Source organism: Pan paniscus, chromosome X (genome assembly GCF_029289425.2).
Source record: "Pan paniscus chromosome X, NHGRI_mPanPan1-v2.0_pri, whole genome shotgun sequence".
NCBI classification, from domain to species: domain Eukaryota; kingdom Metazoa; phylum Chordata; class Mammalia; order Primates; family Hominidae; genus Pan; species Pan paniscus.
Window position 1 is genome coordinate 156280942 of NC_073272.2, and position 10948 is coordinate 156291889.

Here is a 10948-nt window from a genome sequence, read left to right on the forward strand (position 1 = left end):
ACTGGATTCATACAGAGCTCTTCCTGAGAGAAAAAAGAATGCGAAACACAGTGAGTGATCAAAGAATCAGGCAGGAAGTTCTAACATTTGAGAAGGGCCTGGGAAGGCGGAGGTGGCAGACAGCATGGGAGACAGTCAGCAAGAAGGCGGAAGACACGTCCCAGGCCCCGGCAACGGAGGGTCCCACCGTGAGAGGACCCCCAAGGCTGGAGCTGGGTGAGAGGGGAAGAGAACCCGTTGAGGCATCCTGGTGACTCCTTAGGGGAGGAGACCCTGTGCACTTCCAGAGAGAGAGAGGGGATTTCCCAGCCCTCACACATCTGAGGGCCTGGGGCGAGGGGGTGCTGCAGCAGTGGCACCGTTCCCCTCAGACTCGCTCATCAGGACTTCAGCACTGCCCATCCATGAGGACGTCTGCACACACAGTGTCCTCGGCACTGCCCTCCGTGGGGACGTCTGCACACACAGTGTCCTCGGCACTGCCCGTCCATGGGGACGTCTGCACACACAGTGTCCTCGGCACTGCCCTCCGTGGGGACGTCTGCACTCACAGAATGTCCTCGGCACTGCCCTCCATGGGGACGTCTGCACACACAGTGTCCTCGGCACTGCCCTCCATGGGGACGTCTGCACACACAGTGTCCTCGGCACTGCCCTCCGTGGGGACGTCTGCACTCACAGTGTCCTCGGCACTGCCCTCCGTGGGGACGTCTGCACACACAGTGTCCTCGGCACTGCCCTCCGTGGGGACGTCTGCACTCACAGAATGTCCTCGGCACTGCCCTCCGTGGGGACGTCTGCACACACAGTGTCCTCGGCACTGCCCTCCGTGGGAACGTCTGCACTCACAGTGTCCTCGGCACTGCCCTCCGTGGGGACGTCTGCACTCACAGAATGTCCTCGGCACTGCCCTCCATGGGGACGTCTGCACACACAGTGTCCTCGGCACTGCCCTCCATGGGGACGTCTGCACACACAGTGTCCTCGGCACTGCCCGTCCATGGGGACGTCTGCACACACAGTGTCCTCGGCACTGCCCTCCGTGGGGACGTCTGCACTCACAGAATGTCCTCGGCACTGCCCTCCGTGGGGACGTCTGCACACACAGTGTCCTCGGCACTGCACTCCGTGGGGACGTCTGTACTCACAGAATGTCCTCGGCACTGCCCTCCAGGACGTCTGCACACAGTGTCTTTGGCCCAGCTCGGGTTAGGAGCACTCGCTCTGGAGGCCTGACTGTGCTTTTGTAAATTTTCACAAACAGTCACTCAATAGGTTTTATTTTTTGTTTCTAATGATTCAATGACCAATTCTGCTAAATTTCACAGAGCTGAAACACTTGAGAAAATTGGTAGTAAAGAACATTTGGAATCCCTGAGGATTTTCAGAGTTGAGCGTGTGTGGTGGTTAGCTGTATTCCTCCACTGGGCTGGGCCACGGTGCCCAGGTCTGATGGGACATTACTCTAGAGGCCTCTGGAAGGCGTTGGATGGGTGGGCTGTGAGGAAAGAAGATGAGCCTGCATAGCGTGGGTGGGTCTCCTCCGATCCGTTGAAGGCCTGAGTAGAACAGAGATAACGCCCTGCACCAGGAAGGAACTCTGCGTCCGATGGCTTCAGACTAGACTGGCAGTGCTGGCTCTTCCCCGGGTCTCCAGCCGAGGGTCCACCCTGCAGACCTTGGACCTGCCGGCTTCCACGGTCACACGAGCCAATTCCGTAAAGATAAATCTCTCTCTGTGTCTCCCTCTTTAACAAAAGGCCACCTTTAACCTTTAACAAAAGGCAACCTGCTGAGAAGTCCTTGTGCTCTGTGCTTTGAACTGGACATCAACAAACAAAATGGCACTTAGTGTTTTTAAACTGACCAAGGGACAAGCCTGGAGCAGCCTCTTCCGGGGCCTCGATTAACCAGGAGGAGGTGGCTGCTGTGCCTCAACCCAGGTGACAGATTGGGGTGCCGGCACCTTCCCTGAGTCTCAGAGTCCAGGGAGTCACAATTCTATAGGGACGACAGAAACACACAAAAGTGGGCATAAAATAATCATCCATAGAAGGTTTGTCACTTTGATGTCTCTGTGAACTGATTTAATGTGGTATAGAAAGATGGTCCCGTTACTTTAGAGGTGGTTAGATATCTCTGTATAATGCCTGTATATAATAACTCTTACGTGATATAGAAAGATGGTCCCATTACTTTAGGGGTAGTTAGATATCTCTGTATAACACCTATATATAATAACTCCCATATGATACAGAAAAATGTTCTCATTACTTTAGAGGTAGTTAGATATCTCCATATAATGCCTGTATATAATAACTCTTACATGATATAGAAAGATGGTCCCATTACTTTAGAGGTAGTTAGATATCTCCGTATAATGCCTGTATATAATAACTCTTATGTGATATAGAAAGATGGTCTCATTACTTTGGGAGTAGTTATAAATCTCCCTATAATGCCTGTATATAATATTCATATGTGATATAAAATGATGGTCCCATTACTTTAGGGGTACTTGGAAATCTCTGTATAATGCCGACATATAATGCTCATGTGTGATGTAGAAAGATGGTCCCGTTACTTTAGGGGTAGTTACAGATCTCTGTAGAGCTCCTGTGTGTAATACCCATATACTATGCCTCTGTTGATTCAGATAGATCAATTACTTCATAGAATGAATCTGCGTGTCTATTTTTAGGTGGATGAGTTGCTATGTTTTACCATTACTATTCTTGCTACATTAGTTCAGCTTCTACAGGTAACCAAATGATTTTCATTATCATATATTTATAATGTCTAATCCAGTTATTTTCTGGAATGAGAGTACAAATAAATGCATTTCTCAAGCTGAAAACATACTTGTTTCTCAGACAAAGTCCACTGAGTTTGCACTTGCCATTAGTGAAAAATGCAGTAAAAACCCATACCCCTGCTGAGGCCTCGGAACCTGAGAGGTGTGGCCTGTCTCCTCTAAGCCGTTTATCATCCGTGGTCCACGTACACATCAGAGAGTCTCCAAACACTTTCCTGATTGCTTCTCCCAAGTACCCCGGGCAGGCACTGTTGTTGGCACCAGGGAACACCCCTGGGAACAGAGCAGATCCAACACCAGGCCCAGGAGAGTCACCTCCCGGTGACGCCTGAGATGTCTGTGGACTCCAGGCAATACTTGTGCAAGAGGCCGTGGGGGCCAATGGGGCATGATAGTGTGATCTTCAAATTACCAGTGTGCACGGCACACGGAAGGAACACACAGTGTGGCTGTGTGATTGCCAGTGCACACGGGGGGGGACACACAGTGTGACCGCATGTTTGCCTGTGCATACGGGGGGAACACAGAGTGTGACTATGTGATTGCCAGTGCACACGGGGACGGGGGGACACACAGTGTGACCACGTGATTGCCAGTGCGCACGGGGAGGGGGACACACAGTGCGAACACGTGATTGCCAGTGTGTACGGGGGGAACACACAGTGTGACCATGAGATTACCAGTGTGCATGGAGGGAACACACAGCGTGACTGCATGATTGACAGTGCACACAGGGGGGACACACAGTGTGACTGTGTGATTGACAGTGCACACAGGGGGAATGCACAGTGTGACCACGTGATTGCCAGTGCGTACAGGGGAACGCACAGTGTGGCTGCGTGATTGCCAGTGCACACGGGGGGAAAACACAGTGTGGCTGTGTGATTGACAGTGCACACGGGGGGAACACACAACTGCGCTTTGGGAAGGACCGACTGGTCGAGGGGAGGAACCATGAATGGTCATTTAAAACCATTTTAAACCTTTTTATTAAACAAAAAAAGCAGAAATCACAAAAAAAGGAAAAGCAAAAGTCAAAGTTATACAACACAAAGTTGAAGTTTTCAAAACCTGAAAATGGAGTGTGTGTATTGAAGGGAGTTTCATATCTTTCATAAATGATCACTAATGCAGAAAATTTCACCTTCAATTACTATCAGTGTATTCATCAGGCGTTTTGGAATTTGGTTTATCTTAAATGCCTTCTATGTTTGTAGGTTTTTTTCTTTGAATTAGAACATTTTAAGGTGTGTATACCTGTATGAAAATAGACGCGTGACAAACACGTCATAAATGGAAGATGTCTTCACTCTAAAGATGCACACAGGTTTTTAAGTTACTATAAGTTTTTACTAGTTACCTACTCAGGTAGCAAGTTAATAGGACCACAATCAAGACTGTCTACTTTTGAAAATATCAACCAGGTAGACAATTATGGGACAAAACGACGTCCCCAAAGGACTTGGGGCTGTGGTGTGGTAAGACTCATCGGAGATGCTGGACACCAGTGCTGATGCCAATGGAAAGAAAGGGCGTGGGGGGCTGTGGGTTTCCTCATGTTATGACCACGGTTTCCTGGGGGTGCAGCGTGTTCTCTGATGCTCTGACCACGGGTTCCTACATGGGGTGTGTTTTCTTCATCATCGTGGGCCCTGTGTTTTAAGTTCTATAACCAACATTTCCATGGAGTCTCTTTCATACTCAAAACCCATGTTTACATTTGTAAAAGAAAATTTACAGTTATCTATTTAAACCTTCCAGTGGATAATAATGAAACTCTTTAAAACACAAGCTACTAGGCAGAAAGTCCACACCGAGGTGCTGGGGTCGCCTCAGAAGCTGACAATGCCAGGAGCTCCGTCCAGCCCAGCAAACTGAGGCAGGAGGCTGGGTTTCAGGTCCTGACCGGCTCAGAGAGAGGGCGGTTTCCAGTCTGGGTTCGTTTCTTGCTGAGAATGTACTGTGGATGCAAGGTTGGTACGGGGTGAACAGATGCTTAATTCACTGGGGCCCCTTCCCTGGGCAGGAGGCCCACGAGGCTGAGGAAGTCAATGAATAAGGACAACCACCTAGCGAACAAAACCCAGCCCAAACCAAAGCAAATGAAAGCAGCCTTCCGTGTCGCTGGTGCTCTAGTGGGTGGAAATTACTAGCAGCTTCTTGCATATGGTTGACTTTTGTGCTTAATATCTGGTGTTTTCTACTTTTGGGATTTTGTCCTTGGATGCCATGCAGAGGTCGTGCTGGAGTGGATAATCCCAGCTCCACGCCCGTGCCCCACATCGAGGTGACTTTGGGTGTGAACGAGGCAATGGAATGCTAGACTGACGTCTTCATGCTGTTGACCGACAGCTTCGCAGCGATGGCAATGGTGGGACAGGGGTCATTCCGTGGAGAGTCGGGCGGGTGCTGAGAGGTCACAGCCGCCACCGCCCTGCTCCGAGCTCCAGGTTTGGGATGGTGTCACCAAAGAGAACTCGGCCTCTGCGAAGGGCTGTGCGGGGAGATGCGGTGGAGAGGAAGAGCCGCCGGGGTGTTGAGACACGATGATTTCAAAAACTTCTGCTGAAAGTGAGGAATGCATAAGAAGTGGGTGGTTTTCAGTTCTGCTCTTCATGGCTCCCACACTGCTGGTTACGGCCCATTTCCATCTTTCTTTTTTATTTATTTATTTATTTATTTATTTATTTATTTGAGACGGAGTCTCACTCTGTCGCCCAGGCTGGAGTGCAGTGGCGCGATCTCAGCTCACTGCAAGCTCGGCCTCCCGGGTTCAAGCCATTCTCCCGCCTCAGCCTCCCGAGTAGCCACGGTTACAGGTACACACCACCACGCCCGGCTAAGTTTTTGTATTTTTAGTAGAAACGGGGTTTCACCGTGTTAGCCAGGATGGACTTGATCCCTGACCTTGTGATCCGCCCGCCTCAGCCTCCCAAAGTGCTGAGATTAATAGGCGTGAGCCACTGCGCCCCGCCCTTCCATTTCCATGTTTCTTACACTGAGCCCTGGTGAAATATTTTTCATTTATGTAGCTTTCTCATCTAAATCATTCCAACTCTCCTGCCAACATTGCATTAGCGTGACCTTCCCCTTCTGAGATCGTCGTAGGGCAGTAGAACGTTTTATACCTAATTTTAACCTCAGAATCGAAGTGTTGGGGGGAGTTTTGGGGGGAGTGAAAAGCCGTCTTAGCCTCAGTCAGGCTCTGCTTCTAACACGTCTACAACATTCCCGTCAGTAGTTGGACTAAGATTGATTAAAGCAAAACAAACAGAAAACCGTTTTGAAACAGGGATGACGGCTGCATGTCGGGGGAGCCTCCCTCACCGCCTCGGGCTGGGCCACGCAGACCCCGGCCAGGCCCCAGCCAGGACTGCCCGACCTGGTCCCCGGGGCGATGGATGGAGAGAGGACTCTACACTGCTAGGTGAGTAGATCTCAGAGGCTCCACAGAGAAGGGGGAGCCGGGGCCTGTGCAGCGAGTGGAGTCCCAGGGATCCCGCCTGGAGCCTGCGGTGGGGTCGGGCAGGCCTGGGGGGTCTTCGTGGCCCAGCCCGAGGTGGCCGGGGAGGCTCTCCAGGGATGCAGCCATCGTCCCTGTTTCAGTGCAGTTTTCTGTTTGTTTTGATCAAATCCTGGACCAGCAACCGACAGGAGAGCATCGGGGGGTGCGCGTGGGACGTGCCTAGCCCCTGCCAGCCCGGGCAGACTCCGCACATCTGCAGGACACACTGCGTGTCGTTACAGGCAGCTGCAGGCCTCTCTGGGGGGCGTGGGGTGCCCTGCACCCCTCCATCCTTCTGCGGGGCTCCCCTCCTTCCATGCCCTGGGCTTCATGCCCCGTCAGGGGACACCCATGGGTCCCACCCAGAGCTCCGCCTTTCGCATCCCCAGAGACGGCTAGTGTCTTGCTCCTCTCGAACCCAGCAGTGCTGCGTCCTGCCTTCCAGCCCGCCTGGAGCGGATGAGCTGAGACAAGGGGCCGGATGCGAATCACAGCTGAAAAGGCCGCTCCGGCCTGGTGGGCAGGATGTCTGCACTTTCACAAGACTTTTCAGCCACCTTGAAAAGGGATCCTGAGAATATTAGATCCTATTGCAGGGTTACGGGTGGGAAATTGTTTTAGGAACTCCCGATTCCCTGATTCTCAGAAAGTCAAGCTGAACCTCCTGCCGACAGGAAAGTTTGTGCGCAGCTGAGCTTGGCGAGGCTGCCAGGCCCCGCGTTCCAGAGAGAGGCAGGTCAGGGCCTGGCTGCCCTGCAGCTGCCCCAGAAAATCCGCAATGGAAATTTGCCTCTCAGTACTGAGGACATTGCTCTCACATGTGGTGAGTTTGTTTTCTGAAGAATCCATCCACTTTATCTGAGTGTTGAGTTCATGTGTGTGGAGTTGTCATGTTATTCCCTGTTTATCCTTTAGTGCCTGCAGTGTCTGCAACAATGACCCATCTTTCTTTTCCAATGTTGGTAAACTGTGTCTCCCTCCCCTCCTTTTTTTATTCAATGGTAGTGTTAGAAGTTCACCAATTTTATTCAAACTTATTCAAAGAATTGGGTTTGGTGTCATTCATTTCTCTATTGTATTTTAAAATAATTTTGTTGTTTTTGATCTTACCTTTATTATTTCCCTACTCCTGCTTGGTTTTGATTCATTTTGGTTTCCTTTTTCTACCTTTTAAAAAGTGGAAACCTACATTATTGAGAACTTTCTATCTTTTTTGTATAATCTCTGTTAATTCCTGACTGTGGACTTTTGTCCATTTCTATTTTGGGTTTTTAAAATTTTTGTTTCAAGTGTTTTAGAGTTCTGGCACTTGGTGAATTCACATGTAGGACTGTTGTTTTCTTGACCCTTTTGTCATTATTTATTTCTTCTCTTTATCCCTGGTGATTTTGTTTGCTGCAAAGCCTACTTTGCCTGATACTAACGTGGCTTATCCTGCTGTCTTCAATGAGGGTTTGCATGGTGTTTGCTTCACTTTTCATCTTTTGATTTTCATTCTATCTCTATCATTCTATTTGGGGTGATTTAATTTTACACAGTGCATCGCTGTCCAGGAAATAAAATGTACATCGTTAACTTTTCACACTTTGCCTGGAACCCATATTTGCTAGTTGGAATTTGTGAATCCATCTTCATGTAGGTCTCCTTCACCTGCCCCTCCGGTGACAGGAGAGTTATGAGCTAGGTCTGCTCACTGAGTCTCCACGAGAAAATATTCTCATTTAAAACATTCCTTTCTCATATTTTTCTCTGTTGTTAAGATTGGATAATTTCCGTTTAGCTATATTCAAATCCACAGACTCTTTGTTCCATTCTGATATTTCTTTACCTTCTGCTGTAAGTCCCATCCAGTGAGGATCTTTTTTTTAATATTGCCCCTCCATTCTAAGATGTCCATTTGTTTTGTATTTACATCTTCTAGTTCCTTCGTGAGATTTTCTCTGTTCCCAATGGATTCAAGAGTGTTTGTGACTATGGGTGGAGTGATTTTCATGTTTCTGTCAGCAGATCACACAGCTCAGTCATCTTGCCACGGGCATGGGCTGGCTGGCTCCTGTGTGAGTTATTTTCCTGGTTCTTCATATCCTAGTAAGGTTGAATTGCATTCTTGACACCATGAATATTATGTCAGGAGACTCTGCATCTTATTTCATTCAGTGAAGAATGTTGATTTAGTGTTTGTTTGTTTTAATGAGCATTAACCTGATTAAATTCAGGCTGCGAGTTTCAATAACATTTTGTGGTCTAGGCTTCCACAGCCAGTTCCTTTCTGAAAGCCTTCAGTACTGTTTGCAACTGCCCTGAGTGTGCACCACCAGGGTCTAGGCTGAGGTCTGTTCATGAGCTCAAATACATGTGAGCAACTCAGGGCAGCCCAGGAGGCCACACGCCACTTACCAAGACTCTCCCTCTCTCGAATCTCCCTCAAATGTCCTCTCTCCCTGGGACCCCTCATTTTTGTTCTTGAGCTAGAAAGCCGGGGATTTAGTTACCTCCTGAGCTGTGCACTCCCACAGCTGAGCCAGGCCTGGGCCAAGTGCTGGGCAGACGGAGGGAGAAAGAAGCAGTGGGTCTGGCCCCATCTTGCTGGAGCCCCACATGGAGAGGAGGTTCCCCTGTGGGGCTGGGTCCTGCCCTCTGCCATTGTTGGCACAGTTGCTGCCACAGACCCAGGTGATTGCCGAGGGCAGGGGGCAGAGGGAAGGGTGTGGGGAGGGTGGGGTGTCTGCCCTTCCCCTTAGGTCCTCTCTCTGTGGCCCCAAGCTCAGACTGTGTGGTCCTTCCTGGAGTGTCCTGCACGTGGCCCCTGAGCGCTTTTGGACCCTGCTGCCTCAATGCGGGCAGGGGATGCAGGAGGGATGCAGGAGGGGACGCAGATGCACCCTCTGCCTGGTCACTGCTTCTTGTGTTCTGCACCATTGTTCTTTCCGGAGTCTGTGGTCAGGGACTACCTGGGAGAAGTGGGTGGCATGTCTCCCCTCCTCAACCAGGAATAGAAGCTCCCTGAGCAGGGCCTTTGCAGCGAGGACTCCATAGGGCTCTGGCCGCAGACCTGCCTCAGCTTGCTTGTATGTTCGGTCCTAATGCTCAGGAACGAAACTCGCTTGGATATTTATGCAAACTTTTGTCCCTAGAGTCGTGCAGCTTCAACCACTGCGTACTTTTCATAGAGTCCTTGTTCACATGCATTAGTTTCCTTTTCTAATATTTATACTTTCATGGTACATTAAAATTTGTTCTGTAATGTTTCTGTCCCCTAAAAATGTCTTTAAAAAATGAAATTAGATACATATAAAATACCGACGCTTCTTCAGTTATGTCTTAGCCCATCCGCATGATCACGAGCTGGGATGGGTCAGCTCATGCGGTGCTGAGGAACCACATGGCTTAAGAGTTGTGACGATCTTCAGGACTTTGTTATGTAGAAGATGGTTTCTGTTTCACTTTGAATATGAATGTACATTGGTAGGAACAGGACGGGAACGCCACCTCGTGGCATGTCACTATGTGTTAAGAATTCTAAGATGTATTGTCCCGTGAAGAACTTCCAAAGGGATGGCTCACTGACTGACGGTTCCTGACCGCGTTTCACTGCTTCAGGGATGGTTCTGCTGCACTGGTCTTTCCTCGTGGATGATGGCCAGGATTTCACCCCAGTGCAACCTACTGAAGCCCCACTCCTCTGACTTCAGAGCTGTCCAGGGTCCAGCCAATGAGGCAGCTGCCAACAGGTACCACATACAGGTTGAAAGCACCTTTTTTCAAGGAACTTATAGGACAGCTCCGGGAACTGAGGCCTACACAACAATGGAGAATTCAGGCTTTATTTCACTTTCTTAAAAAAGAAGTCCAATTAGATGTATGAGTATGACCATGACCATGCATAAATATAACTAATTTCTGAAAGTGCTGCATACGTGAGTGCTGGTTCTTGGGTGCCAGTACAACGCCACGTGTGTGAGGCTGTCAACACTAGGAAGAAGAAAGACACTCCCAAAATACAAGTCAGAACAGGGGCAAGCGCTGGAGGAGGCCAGTGAAAGGCCACCCGCCACCCCCAGAGCCTGGTAGAAAGCAGCTCGCCCAGGAGGGGTGGCCGGGTTCTGTGCCAGCTTCCCGGGGCTACTTAACAGTGCTCCAGAGACTGGGGCTTCAACAACAGAAACCTATTGTCTCACAGTTCTGGAGGCCAGAAGTCTCTGAGATCAAGGTTAGTCGGAGGTGGTGGCAGGTGCCTGTAGTTCCAGGTACTCAGGAGGCTGAGGCAGGAGAATCGCTTGAACCTGGGAGGTGGTGGAGGTTGCAGTGAGCCGAGATCACACCACTGCACTCCAGCCTGGGCAACAGAGTGAGAATCCGTCCACAAAAAAAAAAAAAAAAAAAAAAAAAGGAGATTCCAAGTACTATGAAGAAAAATGAAGCAGACTGGACTTGGTGGCTTATGCCTGTCGTCCCAACACTTTGGGAGGCTGAGGTGGGAGGATTGCTTGAGACCAGCCAGGGCAACATGGCAAAATCCTGTCTCCAAAAAAAAAAAAAAAAAAGTTTAGCTGGGTGTGGTGGCGTGTGCCTGTAGTCCCAGCCGCTGGGGAGGCTGAGGAGGAAGGATTGCTGGATCCCAGAAGGTG

At 49.7% G+C, this 10948-nt stretch overlaps 1 pseudogene; it reads left to right on the forward strand.

Moving 5' to 3' along the window:
• The first annotated feature begins 404 nt into the window (after window positions 1-404).
• LOC117977587 (uncharacterized) lies at window positions 405-1213 on the forward strand (annotated as a pseudogene).
• Window positions 1214-10948: the final 9735 nt, after the last annotated feature.